The following is a 16,637-nucleotide window of genomic DNA, read 5'->3' as shown; positions in this document are numbered from 1 at the left end:
AAATTGGACATTACAGGACAGGTTAGAAGGAAACAATGTGAACAGGACCAGAAGTGAAAACGACTTAAGAAAAAAGGGATGGAATAAAAGAAACAACATTACTTTCCTAGCAGAGTAATAAAAATGGGATTTTCAAAACCATCCAACTTCTATTGAAGCAAAAGAATTACATCAATTCCAAATATGCTTTTAGAAAACCTTTAAGCCACTTATCTTTAAGCATTTAACTTTAAGCATATGGAGTATCTAAACTCTACTCAGCTAAACAACTGAAGTGCTTAAATTTAAAAAACAAATGTAAATCATCTTGAAACCATTCACCCCGTTTGTAATACCAAGCTTACATACACATCTGAGCCCCAACTCCTTACCCTGCTTACATGCTGACTCACACTTGGGCTGAATCCAGCCTATTGGTTCTCAGATAGGCAAACCCAAGTATAAAATGTGAGGGACTAAAGTGCATTCAGACTTCTCTCTCACAAGCTGGACTCGTGCAAGTATTATGACTTAGGTACAAGACTAATTGTTTGGTGAGACTAATTGTTTGGTGAAGCAGAGTGCTAATAATGAAATGCTTAAAGTTAATTCGGGAAACGGGTCTCAAAAAGAAAACTAAAGAAAGTGCCCGAGAAAGAAAAAAGAAACTGAAAATTAAATCTGGATTAAAAATAAATGACCTCTGGGTTATATCTCAGTGCACTCTGCCTGAAAACCGCTGCTTCTTTTTGGCTTAAGTATTAAATCTCATTTTTTAATATGCAAAATGGTAACTAACTCTGACAAAGGTTAAATTAGTTCAGTGTTTGCTGACAGTACAGTAGTAATTCTTAACACAGAGGGTCATTCAGTTATTGGTATAAAGGGCTCACCATTTCTTCTGCCTTGTAAACACACCTGAGCTTCCAGTCCTGCTTTGGTAGAGAGCAGGGTGAGGGTTAATACCCAGTATTCCAACCTCTGTGGTAGCAATCATAAAGGGAGGAGGAAATGTGGACATCGTAAGCTGCTAGTAGGGTTCTATACCTCTTACTCCTTACTCTACAATACAGTTACTAAAGGAAAACATAAATTGAGCCACCGAAATCAAAACAGTGAACCAACAAAGTTCAGGGACATCTCTCGGCATCCTGTGAACTTCTGGTCATTGTGATCTGCCTCCTAAACTGCAGATCATTGTATACACCGTTATTTTAAGCTGTCACCTCTCTCAACTACCAGGAAGCCAGCACCAGTGCTTAACAGCTACATTCTCATGTCCTCTCCCGCTACTAATATTCCACCCTTCACCTATAGCTATAAAAAAGGAAATTCTCTCTTTTTAAAATGCATGCTTAATAATCCCATATGTGTAAAAATCATTATTTTGTTTTGGTACAGAGCTAGAGCAAGGTTGAAGACCTGACTAAGGCAGTGAGTTACTGATAGAATTAGTTCCTCTCTAGATTCAGTTCCCTTCTCACAAAATGGTTAAACACAATAACGTTTTGTTCCTTTTATGAGAATCATGAGCATTACTAAAATTTTACAAACGTTTTGAAGCTCAGATTTCAAAATTTCCCAGAAATTGGGAAACTAGAGAAGCAAATGAACAATTTACATCACGCTGTCTTAAAAGAAATGAATTGAACAGCATAAAAGCAAACAAATTAGTGCTAGCTAAAGCATTTCCAGACCTCTCACTCCTGTATTAATTTCAGTAGCATTTCATTTAAACGCAGGAATACATATTTGCAAAGTCTGAGTTTCAGTCTTTCCAACAATTCTGCATATCCGAGCTGTGCTGCACTGATTGGTGGTGCTGATAGAAATCCTCCTATGAACACAGCTGAGCACATGCACAGGACTAAGGCTAAATCAAGTAATAAAAAAATAGCTCATAAATTCAGTGTATCTCTAGCAATTATTTGGAAAAGTCCAGGATGAATAAGAAGATGATGAAGCTGAAGAAAGTAACAAGCGAAATAGCAGGTGGGAAGGTGAAAAATCAGGTTTTGGCCCCAGCAATTATCCTACCAAAACCAATCTAACTTTGATAGCAGTTAAATAACAGAATTGATACCAAGAAAAAAAAAATAAAAAATAGAGCATCCCCTCAATAATTTATAGCCCCGCCAACCACACTTATTTTCTCACCATTTGATGAGTCCTCTTCAGTGTAAGGCCAAAGTTCGTGGGTGCTGTGGAGAAGATCACTTGGCAACTGCTCTGCTGTAATTAATCCATAAAGAATGGGCTTCAGTTTTCACAGATAACGAACCAGCACATTTCACAACCACTAACATGCAGAAGAATTTTTACAATGTTTAGAAGTTACAGCCAGGCTGTTTTAGCAAAACTTCACCACAGAACCTAAGTTTAATAGCAAATGTTTCCCGAGGCCTCAAGGATATGTTCATTATGGGTCAGGCCTATGGCTGTGTTAGAGTCAATACTGTCAGGTCTTAAAGAAAGTATCATAAGCCCAACCTTTGGATTATACCAGCTGCCTTTATGCTGTGTGAAGCATCTTAGACACTGGGGAAAAAAAAAAATTATAGGGAATTTAATAAAAAAGATGTGCATCCTAATCTAGCACGTCCTTCCTGCTGTCCTTAATACCAAGAGAAAGATCCCTAGATCAGCTCTCAAATGGCAAATTCAGAAGTTTGTTTTCACAGCCATTGAAGTCTAATGAGACCGCACAATAACAAATGGTGCACACTTCAGTCCTTGCTACATGACAACCATAAGCAATGAATTCTAAATCCTACGTTTGTCAGGATACATCAGAGATTTAATGACCACAGAAAGAAGTAGAAAAGCCAAAAATGAAAGGAGATGTTCAATTACAGTCAATTATTAAAGTAGATTATTAAACAGAAACTTCAGCTGGTACCAAACTTTCAGAAGAGGTCTGAGGAGAGGCCTTGGTGAATCTCTAACAGAGATCCAGCAAAGGCTGGATAAGCACCAAAAGCAAGGCAGGGCTTAAACTAGAAAAATAAATACAAAAAAAAAAAAGTTGGAATTTCTACTGGCTATGCACACATATGCCATACTAAAACAGGGAACCCAAATAATATGTTGATGTGCAATTACTTGAAAACGTTATTATAACTGCTCCATGTTGGGTGTACATTGGTAGCCTCCATTTGGTGTAACTCACTTAGCAGCCGGACCAGAAGAGAGTGGAATAATATGCAAGTACCCAGGCAGACCAAAGAATCCAGCTACACAGTTACACAGTAATGACACAATGCCAGTTTTCATTACAACAAATTCCTCTAATCCTCACGGTTGTAAAATAAATCTTAAAAACACATAGCAAGGTAATTTGCAAAGTAAAGCGTGCCTGAGTCAAAAGACAGCCTCCAGCTTTCTAACCATCCCTGACGAGCTGGGAGCTCCTGTGCCTTTCTGGGAGATCAGGACCTTGCTTTGGTTGTGCCACCTCACAGACAGATCCTGGCAGTTTGGTATACCCAAGTGTGATGCCTGTTCCATATAGGGAACTCCCAAGTATAGAAAGCCAGAAGGAATGTCATCTCAGTGGTGTAGGTGAATTCGGGGGTGAATTCCCCCCGAAAGTCCCTCTCTTCCACTTAATGATGATTTTCTATAGAACTTTAAATGACAGATTTAGGTTCTCCAGATCCTCCAGGGCCTAAATCCAGGTTTCCCAAAGAAATGCCTGGGTCTCCAGACTACAGCCTCGTGTCAGCAGTTTCTCTCACCTGACACAAGAGAATTTACACAACTAAGGGAAAAAGCTGACATTTATAGAGACACACTTTCTCAGGAGCTGGAGCAAGTCAATGGGATGAATACACCCAGGAGCTAAGGGCCACCAGGAGCCCAACCAACCACATAGTGCTTGGAGAACAAAATACATGACTTTGACCTTGCCTCACTACTGTAAACACACAACACGTATATTGAAAAAAAAAAAAAAAGACAGATAAACTCAAAACATTCAACTGCACATGCTCCTCCCCCTGGCAACAGGAGAGCAGATAACATGACAAATGCTGGTCATGTCACGTTACAGCAGTGGAAGATTCTCTGAGAACGTAATGACACCCTCTGAGGAGAAGTGCCTGCAGTGGGGCATTTGCTCTGCCAAGAGGTGTGCAGGTTGTGCTTCAGCAAGGAATGTGTGAGGAAGGGAGTGCAGCACAGAAATTGCAGCTCTACCCTCTATTAGCTGCCACAGCAGATAGGACTTCCACCGTTCTGATGAGCCCACGTTATCTGGAATGGAAATCTGATCTAAAGAACTGACATCGCTTTTGTTAAGGCTCAAAATCCCTCTCCCCTGCCTTCTGTCCTCAGCTGTGCCCCTGCTGTGACTCCTTGGCTTTGCCAGTCACTGAGGAAGCGAGCTGACAATCCTCTCCCAGATGCTGCAGCCAGAGAGTGCAATACCCACCTCCTATTGCAGGGGCTGTTAGACAAGAGTGACTGCCCTTCCTTGCCGTTAAATATTTAACCATCCTGATCCTAAAATTATGATAATTGTGCATTATTTAGCTTCAATCCCAGAGATACGGGCAGATGATGCAAACCGAGACTATTGCATTGGCTTTACGCTTCGTGCAGCCCTAAGTCATACTGAGAGCAGTGATTGTGTAATACGACTTCCAGCTTAAGTCTGGAACAGGGGCATAACGAAGCACAGAACCACACACAGGATTGGGCCTGTGTGTGTCTGCGAGCACGTATGGGACAGCAGTGTGCAGAAACTTCAGTGCCATTAGAAATCCTAATGAAACCTCAGAAATGCCGTTTGAGAGGACAATAGTGTGATCCCTATAAGAGAATACCACATCCTGGTAAAAAAGGCCGACATCCTATCTGCTAGATCTTATTTCTGCATCACAGTTGGGAAAAAAAATGGGTGCAAAATAGCAGCTAGAATCGCTTTAGGGCAAAACTATCCGTAATCTAAATACAGACGAGCGGTATCGGCAACACTGTATTTTTTATATATTTTTTCAGTGCTCTAATTGCTGTTTCTACCACAAAATCCTGCTTTTGTGGGCACAAAAAAAAAAAAAAAAAAAAAAAATCCAAGCCGTTGGCTGCCATTCCTTTCAGTGCTTATTGAAAACTTCACTCAGGGCGGTTTTAATCAGCTAAGCCTGAAAGTGTAAATATATGGCCAATCATTTATACTTTAAAAAAAAAAAAAAAAAAAGAGGGGGAAAAAAAAAAAAAAAAAAAGATGTGAGGAAAGAGCAGCTCTCTCTTTTTTTTTTTTTTTTTTGCTGAGGACTTGCTTTGGGAAAAAAAAAAAAAAAAAAAAAGAGTTGGCTCTGTAGCGATCCCGAGCTTCGGAGCTGAGGCGCAAGCAGCCGCAAACGGGCGCGCTATCAGCGTGCGGTGCCTCACGCACCGCTCGGCGCTCAGCCGGCGGCCCCGGGATCGCGCGTTTCTGACGGGCAGCGCACTTCTCGTAGCCATGACGGTCCGAGCGAGCCCGGCAGCTCGGAGCTCTGCGCGTCGGTCGGTTAAGGGAAAGAAAAGAAAAAAAAGAAAGAAAAAAAAAAGGCAACGAGCGAGAGGAGAGTGAGAGCGCGGGCCTGGGAGCGGCGGTGCGCGGCGCCCGCTGTTCTCTCCCTCCCGCAGAGGGAAGCCCGGCGCCGGGCTCAGGCGGACCCGCCGCAGCCTCACGTCAAGTGCAGAGCGCAGAGGTCCGGAGCGCCTCCATCTCGCTTCCCCCCTCCGCCGAATGGGGCTGCGAGCGCGGGCCGAGCTCCGTCCGCTACCTGACGGCTCGGCGCGGCTCCGGGGGGGCGGCGTGAAAATGAAAGTTCGCTTCTTCCCCCCCCCTCCCCTCCCATCCCCCCCCCACCCCCATCCTCCCCGCCCCGCGTCCCCGCAGCGCTATTTTTTTTCAAACCGGCTCTGCGCGGGGCCCGGCCCGCACGGCTCGGCCCGCAGCGACTCCGGGCGGGGCGGCGGGGGGGACCTGAGCGCGGGGTCCCGCGGGGAGGGACGGGGGCGGCGGGGGGAAAAGCACCGCCGCGTGGAGCAGCCCCCCCTTCCCCGCGGCCCCTTTACCTTGACAGCCGGCGGCGCTCCCCGTCCCTCCGTCCCCTCGCTCCGTCCCTCAGCACCGCGCCCGCCGGGTGACATTTCCCTCCCCCCTCCCTTTCCCCCCCCCCTCCCACCCCCCCAATCGGTGGCGGTTGGGTCGGCAGCGCGGGAGCGCGCGCTTGAGCGAGGCGGGCGTGGAGCGCGCGCGGGCGGGAGGGGGGGGAAGGGGGGGGGGGAGGGGCGCGCTGTCAGCCCTCGCCGCGTCCGTAAGCGCCGCTCGCTCAGCCCGGGCCGCGCGCCCCCCCCCCCCCCCCCCCCCCCTCCGTTCCCGGCATGCCCCAGGGCGCGGGGCCGGCCCTAACGAATTTGAATGAAGAGCCCTGCTCTTTCGGCGCCATTTTCGAGTGATGCCCGATCGCATCGCTGCCGCGGGGGAGCCGCGGAGAGCGCGGCCGCCGCCGAAAGCCGCTTCGCTCCGCCGCCGGCCCTCGCGTTTCTCTCTCCCCCTCCCCGCCGCGCTCCGGAGCGGTGCCACGGGCGGTAAGAGCCGGGGGGAGCGGGCGGGGGGCGGCTGTGTCAGGCGGTGCTCAGCGCGGGGAGCGGCCGCGGGCAGCCGGGGGAGGGGGGAGGGGGGATGGGGAATGGGGTACGGCGCGGTGCCCGCTGTGACAGCCCCATCTCCTGCCCGCACCGCGGGGTGCGGCGCTCGGGACGCGGCTCCCCCCACCCAACCCCCCCCTTCCCCCCCCCCCCCCCCGCGTTCCCCCGCGCCGCGCATCGCCCCCGCTGCTCTCCTTCCCCGCTCCCTGCTGTGTTTTCGTAACCCGGATTAATGCCCCTCGCGCTTTTTCTTCCCCCACCTCCACTTCTTCCCCCCCCCCCCCTCCAAAAAAAAAGCATAACCTTCGCTTTCCCCCCCCCTCCATTTCTCCCCCCGCATCCCTCCCCCTCCCGTGTCAGCAGCACATTAACATTAACTTCTCCCTGCTCCCCGCCCGCTGCCCCCCTCCCCCCCCCCCCTCCCGCATCCCCCCCCGCCGCTCCGTTACCCCGAGCCGTGGATGGCCGCTCCTTTTTCCCGGCGATGTCCTCCTTCCCCCCCCTTCACCCCCCCCCCCCCCCCCCCTCCGGACCCCTGGGCCCGGCCCGGCGCTGCCCATTCACCTCCTCCTCTCCGCCTCCGGAGCGCTCCGCTCTGTCACCCGGCCGCCGTTCGTCATTGGCTCTGCTATTTTTTGGTGCCTGTTTCCATGTCACCCTTCGGCGGATCGCGATAGGCGATGAGCGGCTGCGAGCGGCGCTCCGTGACACCGCCGCGCATCTCGCCGCTCCCCCCCCGCTCCGCTCCCTTTCTCAATCCGCGGTTCGGAGCCGCCGGGATGCGGCCGGGTTCGGCCCCGCGCATCGCATCGCCCCGCGCCGTGCCGTGCCGCGCCGGGGGCGGGCAGCGCTGCGGGAGCGGAGCGCGGCGGCGGCGGCGCCTTAAAGCGAAACGCAAAAGTTCGCCTCTCCCTTTTCCCTCCGTCCCTCCCTCCGGCGCGGGGCTGAAGGTATTTCGCGTGTCACGCAGGGATCCCCGCCGCTTCGCTCGGCTCCTCCGAGCGCGGGGCGCGCACCGCACTTTCCCAGCGCCGCTTTTTCCCGTGGAGAGCCGCGCCGCTCCGCCGGTTTGTCCCTCGCTGCCCCGATAGCCGCGAAACGCGGCGGGCTCTCGCTAGCATCGCAATCTCGGAGTCTCCGCCGCAACGCAGCCACTCGTTTCAGTGCATTCGCGTCGCGGCTCGGGAAGCGTTTTTAGCGGCGAGCATGGGAATGCGTGCCGGGCCGCCTCGTCGGGCCGCGCTCTCCGCAGGGATGAGGGCTCGCGGAGCGGCGGCACCCGGCAGCCATCCGCCCACCGGCACCGACTTTCGCTTTCAGGAGCTCGGCGTCCTGCCCCGCTCGGTGCCGCACAGGTGCGGGGCGTTTTTCAACACCGCTCGCCCGGCGTCGGTCCGCAGCCCGCGGTTCGTTCCCGTTTCTCATTGAAATGAAAGCCCGCGCCCTGCGCCCGCTGGGCTCTGTCGCTCCGTCGCTCCTTTTGGCTTTCTTATTTCTCGAGCTGCACCGTTCCCATATTTTATAATTACATAAAGGTGGGTGTGGCTAAAATGAAAGCAGTAAGCGATCTAATATCGATACGCGGGCTGTGGAAATTAGGTTTTCCTTCCTTATAATTGACGTGCTCCTCATTTTGAGACACTTAGGGGGGTTGGGGGGGGGGGGGGGAACCGTGTAGCTTCAATGGACCCTTGTGGAACTGCTTGCATTTTTCACCTCAGTTAAAATGTCAAACATTAACTGGATGGCTTGGCCCTGCAGAAGGCACATTTGGAGGAAATATCAAATGTGCTTCAAGATCGAAACCTGTGTATTTACACGATGGCGATAACTGAAAGCTGAACTTCTGTGCTTAGTGGTGTTTCTTCGCTGTGCCGTGCACTGCGTACACGTACTTTCTTAATTTTTTTATTTTTTTTTTCAGACTTATTTTTTTTATCTCAGCTGTCAGAAAAACATCCAGATAAGCTTCTCTTGCCCTCTTAATTTTTTGGTAATTTTTTGGTAATTTTTTAACATATTTTTTTGCTACTTTTTCAATAGCCCGGTACCAAGAAAAACCCCACCAAGTTGTACTGAAAGTTTCCAAGAGGTGCATTCTCTTTTCAGAGAGAGAAACCTTGTGCAGCTTGGAGGCAACTGTGCTGTTTGTAATGCTGAGGAGCAGCAGCAATGGGAAGGTGTGGGGCTGTGGGCAGCGTGTTGCGGTGCGGTGTACAGCCAGGCTGTGTGTATGGTCACAAGGTGTGCGAGGTGCTTTTGCTGCTTGGTTGTCGATTGGGGTTTTTTTGTGCGTGTGTTTTTTCCCTTTTTTTTTTTTTTTTTTTTTTTTTGCTTGGCTTTTGGAATCCTGGGCTTGTTCCTGCTCCATCCAAAGCGCAGTGTCACAGGAGGGATTTTGCTCCTGAGCTGTGGGCTGCGTTTCCTTAATTCTCCCAGTGCTAATGAATCAGGATGTGAGCAGAGTGCAGCCGGGGCTGCAGACGCTGCCTGTCAGTGTGAGCACGAGGGGAAGGTGCACAGCCCATCCCTCCCAAAGGGCACGGCTGCCCAACAGGTGTACAGCACTGCTACCTATTTGAGTGGGCTGCACCCAGAGCTCTCACCTAACAGCGAGCATTGCTGCTACAGCATCCTGCTGCTTTTCAGTTGCATTGGGAAACAATTACCTACCGAGCACCTCCTGTGTCCTACCAATATTCTGCAGACACTTTGTTTCTTGGCTCCATCATCTGCCCGTGCCCAAAGGCCCCTTAGCTCTCATCCCAGCAATTTACATTTATTAAAGTTGTCAAAAGTGCAGTGCAGCTTGGCCTTGTCCTGCCTGCCTGGGGAGGAAATGGGGGATTACTCTGTGCCGTTCTCTATACCAACAGGGAAATATTTTTTGATATTTTTTTTTAAATAAAAATAGCTTTGTGTACACATAAGTTGTCTTCCACAGATGCACTGTTTGTACTTATTTATATAAAAATAAATGTACACATATATACATATCCTAAACACTTAACATCTAACACTGGAACCTGAGATCAAAATGATGATATTTTTTTTCTATCACTACTAATACCAGAGAAGTGTTGCTTGCCCACATTCCTCGTGTACATACTCTGACTCTTCACACAGCCTTTTTTTTTTTTTGTTATTTAATGGTGATGTACTCTAAGGCAGGAGGACTGAAGATTTGTCCCACAGATGTGAGGGGGACGTGATGCAGAAGGGAGGTGTGTGGCATGGATTCCTGATGCCTCATTTCCCTCAGTCAAAATGCTGCTTTGCCATTTTATTTATTTATTTTGCAAATTATTGGCAGGAGCTGAGTAGGATTTTTTTTTACTTTTTTTTTTTTTTTTTTTTGTAGGTAACTGTGTGTTAATGCACAACAAACAGAAGAAGTTAGGCTTACAGGGGGAAATGGTATTTTGAAATTACCCTAAATTTTGGATGCTGGACAGTATCAGAAATGGTTACAATGAGCTAGGTAGAAAAAAACCCTGCCCATTGTTTAATGGGGTGTGAGGCAGTGTCTGTGCTGAAGTTCTTTTTTAACCCTTTGCTGCAAATCCTAAAAGCAGTCTAGCTGCAGTGTGAGGAGCTGTGCCTGTCCCTGGGCCAGAGAATGGGAGCGGGGCTGGGGGGCAGCTCTCAGCTCAGCCCCTGTGCTGCTGTGTGCAGGGGCAGCAGGGAGAGCAGCCAACACCTGGCAGTTTTTGACTTTAATATTAGCATCTGATCATATTTTAGCACATCATCTCTAATAATAAAAAAAAAAAACAACAAAAAAGTTATCTTTAGAGCGAATATTAATGACTTTGTGTAATTCTGAGCACTTCTTCCTATCTCGGCAGTGCAGTTGCCAGTTGTGAGGATGACCTCGCAGGCACACACACACACACATTCATTGCCACATACACACAAGAGGAGAAAAATGTCAATTCTGTACATTGAGCTTCTATTTTATGAAAACTTTCCCAGTGTGTTGCTCTGAGATGATACTATGCTCACAGCTGAAAAATAGCTGTGGCTCGCAGGGATGGTTGTTAATGTCTGAAGGAAGCCACTGTTAGAAGAAGGGGATAAAAAGTGACTTTTGGGTTTGTTTTCAGAAACTGTAATGAGTGTATCCACAGTAAATGGATTATTAATAAACTTTTCAACGTCTGATCTAGCTGCAACTGATTATTTTATTTAACATGAGCTGAAATTCACAGGAAGGTCTCAGCTGAGAAAGAGATAATTACACTCGGCTGAAGGCTCAGCCTCTGTTTTCGTAGAAGGTGCTTTTCTGTGAGCTTGCTTTCAGTATTAGCTTGAAGGGTATTAAATCTTAATATGAGCGTGGGGGGGAATTTTGAGAAGCATTTTTGCGTTTCTGCTTGAAGAGCAGAAACTTTTATTTTCGTGGATCCTTCCCATAATTTTTTTTTTTTTCTTTTTAAATAAGGCAAATTTTCTGTTCTGATTAAAGCAGAGTGCTTATCAGAGCTCTGTAACTATGGGGATTTTTTTTAGGATTTTTCTGGACTACGATGAAGGAATAAAGGGGCAAAATGATGGGCACGTTTGTCAGCAGGTGAGCTGAGCCGAGGCAGCTGCTGCCACGTTTGTTAGGCACTGCATGTGTCACGTCCTGCTATCTGCAGTGAGAAAAGCTCCAATAAATGGAAGGATGGGGCTGTGTGGATGCACTGCTTCCTGCAGTAGATATTTGATACAGTTGTTGCCTCTATCAGCTTATGCTTTGTTCCTACCTGAATATTGTGGCCAATTTTTTTTTTTTTAGTTTTTCCTCTTCCCAGTAAGCTTTTAAATTTTTGCTCAGAGAGCATTAGATGACTCTACAGTTTCTCCTACACCTTCTGAAGCGGCTAATATTTGTGCAGCTACATTTTAACAAACGTAGCAGTGCTAACTGCCCTTGAAAAGAAGCAGCTGAAGCTCCTTCAGGAAAAACGTGCGAAGTTCAACCCTGCTCAGTCAGCAGCACCGTCTGGGGAGTGTGGCAGCAGTCATCACACACCCATTAAGCAGTTTGTACTCAACCTGTTTGCTGCTTTCAGGGTGGAGGGAGAGACTGGGAGAGGTTCTTCTCTCCCCCCCTCCTTCCTTCCCCCCCCCTTTTTTTTTTTCTTTCTCTTGCTTTCATGTTAAAATGCTGCAGGAAGAATGAAAGCGGGGCATGCTAATCTGATTTGTTTCGAGAGGCTTCTGATAATAAAGAGGCATATCACAGGTGTTCCCAATCAACTCGGTTTGGTTTAAAATATATCTCTCTCCCTCTTTAAAATTAGGATTTCCTGTAACATAGACAATGCGAGGGTCAGCCCGATGACCTCTGTCTATGTTTGGGGATCAACCATGAAACTGTGGGTGTTGGAAATATGTTATAATACATGACGTTTTTATTGCAGGTTTCGACCTTTCAATAGAGAGCTGATTTTGGAGAACGGCTTAGTCCTGTGATTGAAAAACTCTTTCTGGAAGGTTGATGGAGCAGGAGCATGGTATATATTATATTAACATTTCTCTATTACACATGTTCTTAATTTAAAAAAAAAAAAAAAAAGTATATGGTGTAACTTCTTTTGGATTATTCAAAATAGGCAAGTTGTGCTGGGTTTGCCTGAGTTTTTTCTGTTTGGTAAAATAATTCTTCTTTACACTCTGTCTGTAAAATTCTAAGAGGCTGAGTAAAAGTGAGGCATTCACACGAGCTGTCTTCAGAAGGAAATGAAGTGGCCAAAATTTGTACAAAAAGCTGAGTTTGCAGCAGCCTTGGTCATAGAAGTTATATAAATTCTCTATATAGTATTGTTCTCGTATTCTTGTATTGGGAATTAGTCCAAGTGAAATGTTGCTAATCCAAAAACAAGGTATAGAGGAGGTAGTGTTTATTTTTAAGTAACATTATTTTGTTGTTGTTGTTGTTGGGAGGGTTTGGTAAAGAAACGAACAGAGAGCTGAGTGCACTTCAATGTAGTGTGCAAAACTTATTTTTAAATGTGTTAACAAACTTGCTGCTTGACGAGCTAAGAAGCAGGAAACGAGACAAAATGGGCTTCAGAGGTCCCTACCTGTAGCAAAGCAGGCAGAAATTTAATTTAATTTCTCTATTTGTCAGTAAATAGATTTTTCTATAGCAAAACAGCAAATATTTAAAAAATAATAAATAGGGACTGGCTACACTCATACTGCAAGTCCTGCTTTGCAACAGAAGTACTCATTTGGCTGAAACTGAGAAATCCATTCAGAGTAATCATAACCTACCTACTTGCATGTGAATAATCTTAACTAACCATTTCTAAAAACAATTGAAATTAAAATAGTAACTGTTCTTGGATTGAGTAAATTTGTTTAAATACTAAATGGAGCAGTAAAAACTGTAAAACTTTATCTTGAGCGAAATATATTACAGTGCAACAAATTTTATGAACATGTCGTGACTTTAGCAATTCCAGCTTTCAGCTGGAATCCACTTTTTATCCTTAATCAAATCTGTCTGTCTTCAAGAAGGCATTTTTTTTTTTTTATTTTGCAGGAAGTAATTGTATCAGAAAATAAGAGAAATTTGGAGGAAAAAAAAATTGTAGATGATTCTGGTAACTGCTAATTTGTACTAACCAAATCCAGCAAAGTGTAAATTGCAGCTTTCCTCAGTGTTGTAAGTAATGTCCACTACACCCGAGGAGCAGCTGCTTTTGCCACTAGAACACCTTCTGGCACAGATCTGGTTGAGGCAGACACATTCTGAAGGTGTTCCTCATATAATGAAAACTATACTGTGATTTTTAGGGGTTGCGAAGACCACCTACAGGCAGTTATCAGTTGAGAAGGAAAATCGTGACTACAGAAAGTGCAGGGATCCAGAGGAAAAGGAGGGAAACAGAAGTTTCTATGAACTTAGCAATTTGTGATTAGTGAACTGGTGATTTTTCATTTTATTTCCTCTTTGTGATTAACAGTTGTAGTAAAAGTTTTTTTGATTAATGCAGTTAGAGTGCAGTTTGGGTGACATGTCTAACATGATCCCAAAGAAATATTTTACAGTCTGTCCAGAAGCTCTGCACTGAGTGTAATGCATATGGGTTTGGGTGGTGGTTTCTTTTTTTTTTTTTTAATCCTGCTTCTCTTAAGAACATAAAGATTTCACAGAACACCTCTTTGAATTTGTTCCTCCTTTCTTCTTTTTTTTCTAAATTTTTACTCTTTTTTTTTTTTTGTCCCTGTACAAAAGCAATTACATTCTTGTTAATGAAAATCAGGATTATATTGCAAGGCAAAAGTATCTAAGGCTCCCTTGTGACATATTTAAAAGGTGAAAGTTTGATGGAGTGTTCCTTGGGCTGACACGAGTTCAGAGTATTTCTTATAGATTCTTATTCAGCAAAAAAAAAGATATAATATCTGGTTCACGACTGTAAATCAAAGGATTTTTAAATTTAGGGCCTGAGCCTGCAGAGTTCTAAATACACAAGTAGTCCTAATAGCTCACTTCCACAAATAAAGATTTGCAGAATCATGTCGGTAGATCCAAACTTTTATTTTTTTTAATGAATAAAAGATATCAAAGTAATTTGAACTTTGGGACAAGTTAAATAATTTTTTTTTCAGGAGCCCAAAGGGGAGAGTTTTGCAGTAGTGCAGTTACAGAGTGTGACTCGTGTACAAGCTGAGCTGTCTCTCAGGAGTGCTGTAGTTGTCAGTTACCATTAGAATCCATTTTTCAAGTGTTGATTGGCTCTAGAACAGTTTTTTTGCTGAAATTTGGCCTACATTAATTTTGTTGTAGAGCTGGTCAGCATGTTTGCTGTAGAAGTGCTCAGCGTGGCTGTTTTGTGCCCCAAAGAGCAGTGAAGCATTGCAGAGAGCTCTGGGGTGTGTTTTAGTTTCTAACTCCCTGTTTCTGCTGTTGCAGTTCTTATATAGGCAAACTACCACTGATTTTGTTGGAAATTAAGCCTGCAATAAGGGCTGCGGTGCTGGCCCCTTAAAAACTGTTGGTGTGGCTATTGCAAATAGTGTGCTCGACTTCGTGGGCTGTTTTGCAATATCTAGTTGTAATGAGCTGAAGAGATAAAAATGTGCAGGCTTCTTTGCTGAAGTGCTTCCCGTGTGCAACTTTCCATGGCCGCTTTTACCACTCGCAGAATAGGTACATGCTTGAGCCTCTACAGACCTTGTTGCCTAAATCATAATCTGATAGCTGACATTGCAGGCTTGCTGCTCTGCTCGTCTGAAGGAGCTGCTGCAGACATCTTTGTCAGCTCATCAGTGCTTTCTTTAAGGACTTCTGCTGCTTTTTTCAAAAGCAACTTAAATAATTTTCCTGAAAGGGAGATGTGGCTAGAAGGGCACCCTGTGCCTGGTTATTACAGCTCATGTAAGATCAGCCCTCCTTTGAAACCCCTCTGGTAGCTCAGACGTGGCTGATTTAAATTTAGAAATCTGAAAGAAGTGAATTTTCTGGATTTTGTTCATTTTAACTAGATCCAGCCCTAATATTATTTTCAAATGGAGTTTTGTGTACTGTTGAATTTAAATAAACCTTAGCTTTTGTTATTAGGCTAGAGATCTAGTGAAACATCTCTATGGCAAGGATTTGAGGCTGGTGTACTTACACTTCAATTTTTTCTTCTCTGTTGATGAAGTGATCCTGCGAAACACTTGTAAAAGAAGAACAAACGACCCACAAAGTCTTCGGGAAAAATAGTTAAAAAATGCTAATTGCCATATTTAAATGCTTATGCTTCCCCCTCAAAGCCAGATGCATGAAAATAGGCTCTTGCTTGTATTTATTTATTTATTTCAACAACAACAACAACACAAAAAAGCAGTGCAGAAATGTGTGCAAACCCAAACTTTTAAGCTGTGGGTAAGGGAAGAGAAAAATATAATTAGAGTTATCATAAATGTTCAGCTACTGTATTGACAGCTTGTTAACCTACCTTGTTTGGGACTTCTGCTCACACACCAGCAGGAAAAAGAGCCTGTATGAAGATGTGAGTGCTAATTCAGTACTGCTATTGAATAAGCCCCTGTTTCTGGCTTTGTCAAGTTTGAATTTATTTTAAATACATGGATATCCACAGTAGCTTTTTAGTTCTGAGTCTGTTGGAGGGGTTTTAGGTTTGGGGTTTTTTTCTTAATTTTTTTTTAATTTTTTTTTTTTTTTTTAGAACATGTTATACTCTGTTGCATTCAAAATTTTTACAGCAAAATTTTGAGGAAAATTACTGCTTTTCAGTAAAATATGGTAATCAATTTAATTCAATTAACTAAGATAATTAATTTAAAGCAAAGGATCGGCGGTATCTATATTTTTAATTTGTACAGTGCTTAAAAATTCTAGCAGTCTGCAAATACCTCCAAAGTAATTACACCTTTCCCTTATTCAAGTCAATGTGAAGAGCTTGCTTCTTATTTCTTGTGAGTGTACTCTGTTGGTTTTTTTTCTGGATTTTTTTTATGACTTCAAACCAAAAATTTTCCTGATTTTATCCATCCATTTCTTAGTTGTTATGAAGAGGAATTTTTAATTATTTTTAATTAATTTTTTTTCCCTAGAAGAATATGGGTTTAAGCACTAATATGAAAGTTAACATAAATATTTTGGAAATATTGTAATTTTCAACATGATCAGAGTTCCCAACTTGAAATGATAATTTCCTACATCAAAATAGTTGTAGTATATTATAATTCACTTGGGCTTGCTGAAGATTCTGGGGAGGCCAGGAATTCCAGTGCATCTGAGAAACAAAAAACATTTGATTTAGAATTTCTGTATTGTCAGAGCAGTGTTTTCTCTGGTTGAATAGGCAGATACTGTGGTCTGAAGGGAGTTAACACTCAAGTTATCCTGCAAACACTTTGCTTCCCCCTGTTACAAACTATTACACGTCTTACTACAGATCAGGAATTAGAAAAGGAGGATGCTCCATCTGTTGTGAAACGTTGTAACAGCTCTTATGAGAAAGCCTGACTATAAATATATGCAAAAGCCTATTGCAGAGCAGAGT

General features: G+C 44.8%; 1 protein-coding gene and 1 long non-coding RNA gene across 28 annotated transcripts in view; one reads left to right on the top strand and one right to left on the bottom strand.

The window, feature by feature from the left end:
- The window catches only part of LOC116244209 (uncharacterized), an 83,267-nt gene extending 77,089 nt beyond the window's left edge, over positions 1 to 6,178 (bottom strand). For all 10 annotated transcript variants that reach the window (XR_016462138.1, XR_016462140.1, XR_016462141.1 and 7 more), the window contains exons 1-2: positions 6,046 to 6,178; positions 2,137 to 2,211 (exon numbers count right to left, since the gene is read on the bottom strand). The gene's annotated coding sequence lies outside the window, so the exon portion shown is untranslated. The remainder of the gene's footprint in view (positions 1 to 2,136; positions 2,212 to 6,045) is intronic.
- The window catches only part of LOC116244116 (uncharacterized), an 84,793-nt gene that overhangs the window by 41,152 nt on the left and 27,004 nt on the right, over positions 1 to 16,637 (top strand). For 15 of the 18 annotated variants that reach the window (XR_016462179.1, XR_016462175.1, XR_016462174.1 and 12 more), the window contains exons 1-2: positions 6,401 to 6,561; positions 12,033 to 12,125. This is a non-coding gene — a long non-coding RNA (uncharacterized LOC116244116). Of the gene's footprint in view, positions 1 to 6,342; positions 6,562 to 12,032; positions 12,126 to 16,637 lie in introns of those variants that run through there. The other 3 variants (XR_016462160.1, XR_016462158.1, XR_016462178.1) reach the window with 3 other exon arrangements.

The sequence above is a fragment of the Phasianus colchicus genome, chromosome 1 (genome assembly GCF_987193195.1).
Source record: "Phasianus colchicus chromosome 1, bPhaCol1.hap1.1, whole genome shotgun sequence".
NCBI classification, from domain to species: domain Eukaryota; kingdom Metazoa; phylum Chordata; class Aves; order Galliformes; family Phasianidae; genus Phasianus; species Phasianus colchicus.
This window is presented reverse-complemented; position numbering and strand designations above follow the sequence as displayed.